Raw genomic sequence first — 10,899 nt, forward strand, 5'->3', positions numbered from 1 at the left:
TTTTCCAATGTCAAGTATCTTTTCCTTAGACCATGAGATCGTGCAACTCCCGGATACCGTAGGAGTGCTTTGGGTGTGCCAAACGTCACAACGTAACAGGGTGACTATAAAGGTGCACTACGGGTATCTCCGAAAGTGTCTGTTGGGTTGGCACGGATCGAGACTGGGATTTGTCACTCCGTGTGACGGAGAGGTATCTCTGGGCCCACTCGGTAATGCATCATCATAATGAGCTCAATGTGACTAAGGCGTTAGTCACGGGATCATGCATTACGGTACGAGTAAAGAGACTTGCCGGTAACGAGATTGAACAAGGTATTGGGATACCGACGATCGAATCTCGGGCAAGTAACATACCGATTGACAAAGGGGATTGCATACGGGATTGATTGAATCCTCGACATCGTGGTTCATCCGATGAGATCATCGTGGAACATGTGGGAGCCAACATGGGTATCCAGATCCCGCTGTTGGTTATTGACCGGAGAGGCGTCTCGGTCATGTCTACATGTCTCCCGAACCCGTAGGGTCTACACACTTAAGGTTCGGTGGCGCTAGGGTTGTAGAGATATGTGTATGCGGAAACCCGAAAGTTGTTCGGAGTCCCGGATGAGATCCCGGATGTCACGAGGAGTTCCGGAGGTGAAGAATTATATATAGGAAGTCAAGTTTCGGCCACCGGGAAAGTTTCGGGGGTTACCGGTATTGTACTGGGACCACCGGAAGGGTCCCAGGGGTCCACCGGGTGGGGCCACCTATCCCGGAGGGCCCCGTGGGCTGAAGTGGGAAGGGAACCAGCCCCTAGTAGGCTGGGCGCCCCCCATGGGCCTTTCCCCATGCGCCTAGGGTTGGAAACCCTAGGGTGGGGGGGGGCTTCCCACTTGCCTTGGGGGGCAAGGCACCCCCTTGGTCGCCGCCCCCCACCCTAGATGGGTTTGGCCGGCGCCCCCCCCCCCTCCCAGGGGGGCTATATAAAGGGGGGGAGGGAGGGCAGCAAGATCTCAGCCTTGGGCGCCTCCCTCCTCCCCTGCTACACCTCTCTCTCTCGTAGAAGCTCGGCAAAGCCCTGCCGGCATCCCGCTACATCCACCACCACGCCGTCGTGCTGCTGGATCTCCATCAACCTCTCCTTTCCCCTTGCTGGATCAAGAAGGAGGAGACGTCGCTGCACCGTACGTGTGTTGAACGCGGAGGTGCCGTCCGTTCGGCACTCGGTCATCGGTGATTTGGATCACGGCGAGTACGACTCCGTCATCCACGTTCATTGGAACGCTTCCGCTCGCGATCTACAAGGGTATGTAGATGCACTCCTTTCCCCTCGTTGCTAGTATACTCCATAGATGCATCTTGGTGAGCGTAGGAAAATTTTAAAATTATGCTACGATTCCCAACAGAGACTTCCCCGGGCTGTACGTGTGTTGAACGCAGAGGCGCCGTCCGTTCGGCGTTAGATCGGATCTTCCGCGATTTGAATCGCCGCGAGTACGACTCCATTAACCGCGTTCTTGTAACGCTTCCGCTTAGCGATCTTCAAGGGTATGAAGATGCACTCCCTCTCTCTTGTTGCTAGCATCTCCTAGATTGATCTTGGTGACACGTAGGAAAATTTTGAATTATTGCTACGTTACCCAACAAGGAGCACGCGCTACGCCGCCCGCCGGTCGCCAACAGGGCGGGGGCGAGCTCCTCAGCAGCGCCGACTGCACCAGGCGGCACCCCAAAGCGCCGAGCCGGCTCGCAGCTGCAAGGCGGCCGGCCGAAGAAACCCAAGGGCTCGGCCGTAGCGACCAGGCGGGAGGAGGCCGCCACGAAGGCGGCTTGGTTCCAGAGGGCCCCGAAGCAACCGCCGACGGTGTTCGCATACAAAGCTTGTCTTTTCTTGTGTTTTCCTTTGTCTTTTTTGCAAACTCCCTCTAAGTTCTTCTTGTCTTGTTCGAATAGGGCCCCACTCTCCCTTGAGCGATCGACCTCCGCCTCCATCATCGGGGGGACGGAGGGCTCCGCCAACACCCGCCGCATAGACCCGCTCGCCGAACTCCGGGAGGCAACGGAGAGGAACGCGCGGGAGTTGCACGAGGAGCAGGAGGAGGTGGAACGACAGAAGGAGGCGGCCAAGGCGGCGCAGGAGGAAGCAGACGCGACGGCCAAGGCCCAAGCCGACGCCGCGGCCAAGGCTAGGCGGACGCCGCGACCAAGGCCGAGGCGGATGCGGCTGCCAAGGCGCAAGCGGAGGAAGCCACGTGCGGCCAGACTCCACAGCTTATCTTCCCCCTGCGCTCCGCGCCGCCTGCACCAGAGATCCCCACTACAAGAAATATGTCAACTAGTGACCTTCTCTTAGTGACCCCAGCTGAATTGGTCGTAAATCCACGGCCATTTCGCTTGGAAGGGCTCAAACCCTGAAATTGCTTACACCAAATGGTCATAAAGCAGAAAAGAGTGGTCGATGACCATATTTCTACCTGATTACGACCAATATAAATGGTCATGAGGTTGTGAACGTGGATGCATTAGTACTTATTGCTATGGCTAGGCGCCACCTCATCAGTTTTCCCTATGTATCATGTCCATGTGTCAATTTTTGCCTTAGGTTGTGAAGCAACCTATATTTCTGTCATTCCCAAAATTCCCTAAAAAATTGTGCATTCTTTACTATCCAAATCATTGCCTCATGACAATATTCAACTCCATTTGCCTGGTAAATCTTCCTCGGCAAATTTCCAAAGTTTTTGTTCAACTCTAACTGTTGTGAAGGAAGTTCTAGCTAGGCATATCCTAATGAGCTGAATTTTTTGCCACATCTTCTATATTCCAAAATCATTGCTCTCCACAAAATTTGAGCCCCATCTAACAATACATATGAGTGTGGCTTCAACATTCATGTTTCTGTCCAGTGTGGTACATTGCAAAGCAAGTGACACCTAGGCTCCTCCATTTGAGCTGCAAATTTTTCAAGATAGTGTCCTTAGTAGATGATCATCCTCGGCCAAAACTCAGGCCCATTGGCCATGTGCATTTCCCGTACCACTAATCAAACACTTGGGTGCTAATTCATGTTTAAGCATTGTTCGGTCTCCTCGTGAGATTCTTCTATTGTTATTTTATTTCAAGCATCTACCTGGGGAGTGCCAAACCTACTAGACATGCCTAGGCTTCCCAGAATGCATGGCAACGCCACGGTCACGCGGTGACCACGCGGCGGGCATGCGAGTCTGCGCGCTTTGGAGTTGGGGCCATGGGCCACCGTCCAAACCTCAACGTATTACCACCAAACCAGGTATTTATGCTTAAATAGATATGTATGTACCTACAAATGATTTTTGGAAAAAATAAAGAGCAAACTATAAGGCAGCTGCAGTTCAAATTTGACCCGCTTCCTACTGAATCAGCAGAAATTTGTCTTTTTCACCAGAGGTGTATAGGTACTTTTGACGACCAACCATTTTTTCAATTGTACATTAAATATGGCCTAATATATTATAAAAATGACCTGGTCCCATTTTGCAACAAATATATGGTAGGTCCTTCACAAAAAAACTCATTTTGGGCACTCGAAAAATGGAAAATTGATTTTTCGTCCAAAGAAAATGAAAACTCCCTTAGGCAACATTGTTTGCCATTCCTATATGCACCCTTGTGCACAATATGAGATCATTTGAACAAACTTTGCCATGAATGTGGCCATAAGATTGATCATTTGGCTTGAAAGCCATGAATCTTCAGAGATGATAGCTCATTTCTGATAACACTTTTTAAAAAGAATTGACGTATTACAAGTTTATTATTTTTCCTGCTAACTTGGTCACATATAATGACACAATGCGAAGGTTTTCCAATTTTTTATTTTTTATATTTTTTATGCCCGTTTCAAAATGCGGTCAAAATGGCGGGAATGGCCGCTCCTAGCTAGTGGTTGAATCTTGGAATTTTTTTGGTGTTTCTCTGATTAAATAGATACTTTTGTACCTAGAAATGATTTTTGGAAAAAATAAAGAGCAAACTATGAGGCAGCTACAGTTCAAATTTGACCTGTTTCCTACTGAATCGGCGGAAATTTATCTTTTTCACCAGAGGTGGATTAAGGCTTTTGACACCCAACCATTTGGCCAATTGTGCATTAAACATGGCCTAGTATTTTATAAATTGATTTGGTCTGTTTTTGCAACAATTATTTGGTAGTTCCTTCACAAAAAAACCTCATTTTGGGCACACGAAAAATGAAAAATGAATTTTCCGTGGAAAGAAAATGAAAACTCCCTTAGGCAACATTGTTTGGAATTCCAAGATGCACCCTTGTGCACAATATGAGATCATTTGAACAAACTATGCCATGAATGTGGCCATAAGATTGATCATCTGGCTTGAAAGCCATGAATCTTCACGCATGGTAGCTCATTTCTGAGAACACTTTTTTAAAAGAATTGCCGTATTACAAGTTTATGATTTTTCCTGGAAACTTGGTCACATATGATGTAACAATGCGAAGGTTTTCCAATTTTGAATTTTTTTTTGAATTTTTTATGCCCGTTTCAAAATGCCGTCAAAACGACGGGCTTGACCGTTCCTAGCTAGTTGTTGAATCTTGGAAATTTTTTGATGTTTCTCTGATTAAATGGATACTTATGTACCTAGAAATGATTTTTGAAAAAAATAAATAGCAAACTATGAGGTAGCTACAGTTCAAATTTGACCCGCTTCCTACTAAATTGGCGGAAATTTGTCTTTTTCACCAGAGATGGATCAAAGCTTTTGACACCCAACCATTTTGTCAATTGTGCATTAAATATGGCCTAGTATTTTATAAAATTGATCTGGTCTAATTTTGCAACAAATATATGATAGGTCCTTCACAAAAAAAACTCATTACGGGCACTCGGAAAATGGAAAATGAATTTTCCGTGCAAGGAAAATGAAAACTCCCTTAGGCAACATTGTTTGGAATTCCAAGATGCACCCTTGTGCATAATATGAGATCATTTGAACAAACTATGCCATGAATGTGGCCATAAGATTGATCATTTGGCTTGAAAGCCATGAATCTTCACGCATGATAGCTCATTTCTGATAACACTTTTTTAAAATAATTGTTGTATTACAAGTTTATTATTTTTACTGGAAACTTGGTCACATATGATAACACAATGCGAATGTTTTCCATTTTTTTAATTTTTTTGAATTTTTTATGCCCATTTCAAAATGTGGTCAAAACGGCGGGCATGACAGTTCCTAGCTAGTTGTTGAATCTTGGAAAACTTTAGTTGTTTCTCTGATTAAATAGATAGTTATGTGCCTAGAAATGATTTTTGGAAAAAATGAAGAGCAAACTATGAGGGGGTTGCAGGTCAAATTCAACCCGCTTCCTGCTGAATCGGCGGAAATTTGTCTTTTTCACGAAAGGTGGCTCGAATCTTTTGACACCCAACTATTTGGTCAATTATTCATTAAATATGGCTTAGTATTTTAGAAAAACAATTTTGTCCAATTTTGCAACAAATATATGATAGGTCCTTCATAAAAAACCCGATTATTAGCACTCCAAAAATTGAAAAATGATTTTTTGTGTAAAGAAAATAAAACCCCCTCAAATCAACATTGTTTGTCGTCCCAAAATACACATATGAACACAATATTGGGTCATTTAAACATACAACATGAGGCTAATATGTCGAGTGTTTACCCACAATATTGGAGTATAAAAGAAACAAAAGAGGAAAAACACAATTACATAAGCTAGAATCTGATTGGTGGAACCATCTATCACACGGATCGATGACATGGCAGACATCCTACCATCCATTGCTAGCAATCCCACCATCCATTCATCCATCTGAAGAAACCCACCGCGGATCACCTCAGTCACCTCTCCTCCCTTCCTTCCGCCCGCCGCCTCCCTCTCTATCTCTCCCCGATCCAGATCGACGCCGCCACCCCTCTCTAACCCTAGCTCCCCATCGCCGGCGGCGGCGCCCTCCTCCCCTCTCCTCCACATCCGCCGCACCCACCCACCCACCCCCCGCCGCCGTCAAATCCGCCATGCCCACAGCTCTTTCTGCCCCACCCCAAACCCTACCCACAGCCGCCGCCGTGCTCCGTCACCGGCGACCTCGCCGCCGCCGCCCCTCTCCCCTCGCCCTATCTCCATACCGCACGCGAGGGAGGGAGGGAGGCCCCAAATCGAAGCGAGCAGCAGCTTCAGGATCCAGATCGAGAGGGGCCCCAAATCGTCACCTTCCTCCACCCCTTGACTCCTCTGTGTCGCCCTACCCCGCGGCTCCCGGGACGCCGAGTCGGACGGGAGGAGCCACCGCCCCGCAGCATGCGCGCGCCGGTAGGGCGAGGGGATCGATGGCGAAGCTCTACGTGCAGGCGGTGCCCCCGCCGGATCTGAACAAGAACACCGAGTGGTTCATGTACCTGGGGTCTGGACCACCTACATCTTCATCATCTTCGTCTCCTGGCTCCTCATCCTCTCCATCTTCGGCATGGCCTGGACGCTCGTCAACCTCGGCCACTTCGCGGTACCCGCCTCTCCCCCTCCCCTCCCTCCCTCCCTTACATGTCCTCGACTCCCGTGGATCGTGTTTGTTTACCTCAATTCATGTTTGTTTACCTCGATTGCTTGCTTCGTGCGGTCAGGATTTGGGGTAGATCGTTCGCATCTGCCCACCCTTCGCCTCCCCTAGCTACAAATTGCTATGATGCATTCGCCAATCCTGCCAACTAATAAAGTGTATTCTAGGCCTAGCTTGGCAGCACTCTCTTTTTAAAACTGTGGTAATCCAAAAGCTCAGTTTCTCAACGAGAGGGCAATCAATACCTTGGTTTGTCTAAACCATAGTTTTTCTCTGTTTTGTGGAAACCACCTATTCGTTTGGCAAATATTGTTTTCTCGTAATTTTTGGCTGACTACAACTAACTCAGCTACACTTAAGGTAGCTGATCAGCATGTAAAATTGGTCGTCCAATGCATGCAGCCATGCCATGCAAGCCAAGTCTTCTCGGGCACTTCTAGATGCTAGTGCGACTCAATAGATGCATGCTAGATCGCTGATCAGACGGAGGAATCTGTGGCAACAACGGCCAGAAGAACATGGACTTGAGAGACCAACGAAACACAAGTTAATCACCTAACCAAAAGTGCCTAATAATCAGGATATAAATGACACTACAACTACAGATAATGATGAGGAGTCGGAGGCGCTGACTTATCGCTTGGTTCAGTTCTTAAAAAAGAGGTCCGGACCTCTTTTTTAGATACTGCAAGAAAACCACGGTATGAGAAATACTACAGTATCTTAAACTACAGTATTTCTTTCATCCAAACACCTCAAAGTATTTAATACCAAGGTATTTTTCTGAAACCACGGTATTCCCAAAAAACTGCAAAAATACTTTGCATCCAAACGCAACCCTAGTTTGAAGGTTTACTGTTTCATAATAGCCAAATAAATAGCCTGCATTTAATCATTCTTTTGCTTCTTTAAATATAATAATGTAGTGGCAAAATTCATGAAATCATTCTGGCAGTAAATATTGCAGTTCTTGTTGGCCCAACCTCAATTATGGAAGTACAAATTATTGCTATTTTTCTCATAAGATTATAGCATGAAACATACTATCTAGAAATTATTTCTCTATTGTCATTGCTTTCCTAATTGAACTTTTGTTTCAGATTACATACCACTTCTTCCACTGGAAGAAGGGAACTCCATTCGCTGATGACCAGGGGATGTATAATAGGTTGACTTGGTGGGAGCAAATGGACAACGGCAAGCAGCTTACTCGCAACAGAAAATTTCTTGTTGTGGTTCCTGTAGTCCTCTAAGTGTTATTCTGTTTCAATTTTATTAATACTGCTTTTGGGAGCTTATTTGGCAAGGAACAGCATGGCAGGATGTATGCACAAAGATTAATTCTGGCTAGTCAGAAAAACTACACTTATTCATTAATTCTGCAAAGAACACTTGCTAGTAACATCTAGGTCTAACTGGCATATTCACGCCATTATACATGTGTAAGGATTGGGCATTGCTCTATTGCTCTATTCACGCCATTATACATGTGTAAAAATTGTTTGATTAACTTCATTATCTTTAATAATTTATTATTCACTTCCAGTTAGTAGTAACTTAAACTTGGCGGCAAACTGGTTAAATACTTGGTTGTGATCACGTTTGCAGTTCAGTTTTATGTGTTATTAACTGTTAGTACAAGACATCAAGTGCACGGCTACTAGTTTGCTTACTAGCTCTTTTCTATTGGGATATGTATATATACGTGTGGATTTTAAGCATGGTTCCTGTATATGTGATAAGTGCATACCACTACAACTCCTCTTTGTCTGGTATTATAAGGCCATTTGATTGAATGCTTGAAAAGATGAGTCGCTAAAGTGAATGTGCTTCTAAGTCTCATGTAGTTCCAGAAACACATGCATTTATCTGCCATGCTCTGTTTTTCCTGAGGATAAAATTCCTCTGTAATTCTTAAAACTCTCCCATAGTTCTACAAACATATTGCATTGTCAGCCTCATGTATCATCTGTATTCTTCTTTTGGTCCTGTGGATAAAGCTCCTCTGCATTGCTTAAAAGAATGGGAGTTTGTGAGGGATGTTCTCATGTATTACTGTTAGTGTCGTTCCTTTTCTGTCTTTTGTCAGATTTTGTTTTTTGTAGTAATTTAAGTTCTGTTTTGTAGACCTGTTTGTTTGTGTTACTTTTCTGTTAATTCATGAAGGACAAGGGAAAACATGGTTGAATTTCTTAATATGAGCCAAAAAGAGCCACTCTCATTATTGTCATTCTTTTAGATTCATGTGTTCTGTTTGACCATGGCTGTGATGATAAACACTTTCAACAAACATGCCAGTTCTGCTTCTGAAAATTCATGACTGAAAAACATGTCATACAAGATCTGTTTAGTACTCATGTATTATGGCCGTGGCTTATTTAGTCTGTGCTTGCTGTGCCTTGTGTATTGGAGCCTAATTAGCTTTTGTTAGGGGATAATCTACTGGTTATAGCAAGATTTTACTCTTGTGCTGTGGAATAGATGGTTCATGTGTACTGCGATGTACTAGTTGAACTCCGCTGGCTGTACTAGTCGAACTCTTCCCCTAACTCATATCAATTTTGCTCCTGCTGCTGTACAAGTGATGCGTGTGTGATTGTTCATGGACAGGAACTAGCAAACTTTGTTGTTTTGCAACTGAATGAACGCAACTTCAGTTTGTATGTCACCCAGCTTGCTGCTGCGGTGGCTGTCGATGCCAGCGAGCCTGCAACATCTGTGATGAGCTGCAGGACCTGGACACCTAAGGTATACCCTGCTCCTCCTTCCACCCTCATCTCATGTGCGCCAAGTCTATTTCTCTCATGTGCATGTAGATCATGATGTACCAGAACCCTGCAACAGAACTAATGATGTAATATGCAAAGAACAAATTGAAACCATGTTCTTTAAAATTAAAGGGTCTGATTGATATCAGTCTACTTGTTATTTTCTTCTCTAGCAAATTGTAGACATGAATCTCTAGTTGACCTATTGCTTCGTAGACATATATCGGTCCTATTACATTTTTAACTTGCTGCAAGTTCTATGATATGTGAGTTCCTTCTGTTGCTGCAAGTAGTGACACAATATGCCGTGTGCAGCGGGCTCCGCATCCAAGTCCTGGCCGTCCTCCGCAGCAAGGAGCTGGGCCAAGGGAGCAAACAACACCACTGGTTCCTTCAAGGATGTGTGCTGCTGGTCGAGTCTTGTGGAGAAGCAAGGCGAATCGGGCATTGTCTCAATTGTTCCGCTGTGGTAAGAACAAAACACAACTCTCACTTGATGTTCATGTATTAGTACAGCAAAACATTCTTACATGGTGATTGTTAGCAACACAACAATTATCTCGCATAATAGTGTCATTCTCTTCGTAGTTAACAAATGCATCTTGTGCAACCGCGTAAACTGGACCCAACTTGTACAATAAAGTGAACTAAATGCTGTCACATTCTGTACATGTTACTTTCTATTTGGTGTCTGGTAATGATATCTACGGAAATTCTACTTTGTAAAGAATAAATAATGTGTTATGGATCACAAGCTAATTTTTGTTGACATGAATTTGTTATGCTCCTTATTTTGACTTGGTTTCACCCACGTTGCTTTTCAAAACATGAGACTGATGAGTGTTCCTTGTAGGCAGCATTGATTTAGGATTGATTTAAGATTTTGTGAGTATGCCGAGGTTCTGCGAATATGCATTGGAAACATCTAGTGTTCTGATATAATTGGTCTCTAAAACATCTAGTCATTTGAAGTTGTTTGAATCTGTTGCTTTATCATACATTCGATCCATAAATCTGCATTTCTGTGAAATTTTGTTAAATATATATTTTCTAGATTGTATATACACTAAACCTGGAGGTTTGAATATCTACTCCAGGAATGAAAATGGTACTCTAATGCCTTTGTGTTCACCCTTTTACAGGAGTTCGAGGCCTTGGAAATTTCAAGTTCGAAGCGGCGTGTAGCCCTACGCAGCAATGATTTGTTCTGTTTGACTGTAATAAACTAAATATTATAGTACTGTAATAGTAGGCATATCTGGGTTGTTATAGACTATGCACAGATTGTAATAGACTATGTACATGAGCTCCAGGCCTATGAAATTCTCCATTTGTTCTGTTCTATTTAAAATATTGATTATTTGTGTGATTTGAAGACGTGTGAAATGGAAACCTGATTAGCGGGACCCATTTCTGCAAATAATCTAAACAATGCTCACATTTTTTACATGTGGGTCCAATATAGGAGGTTATGACAAGTGGGACCCATCTGACTTGTGGGACCAAATTGAAAAATATAGATTGAAAAACTAAGAAGGCCATGGCCCAAAATAAAAGAG

The 10,899-nt window shown here is 44.2% G+C and overlaps 1 non-coding gene and 1 pseudogene across 1 annotated transcript; both read left to right on the top strand.

Moving 5' to 3' along the window:
• Window positions 1-5,828: 5,828 nt before the first annotated feature.
• Window positions 5,829-10,691, top strand: LOC109744707 (uncharacterized; annotated as a pseudogene).
• LOC120963626 (small nucleolar RNA Z223) lies at window positions 8,831-8,921 on the top strand. Its single transcript, XR_005755382.1, has one exon. It is a non-coding gene; the product is annotated as a small nucleolar RNA Z223 (small nucleolar RNA).
• Window positions 10,692-10,899: the final 208 nt, after the last annotated feature.

This window comes from Aegilops tauschii, chromosome 4 (genome assembly GCF_002575655.3).
Source record: "Aegilops tauschii subsp. strangulata cultivar AL8/78 chromosome 4, Aet v6.0, whole genome shotgun sequence".
Lineage (NCBI taxonomy): Eukaryota > Viridiplantae > Streptophyta > Magnoliopsida > Poales > Poaceae > Aegilops > Aegilops tauschii.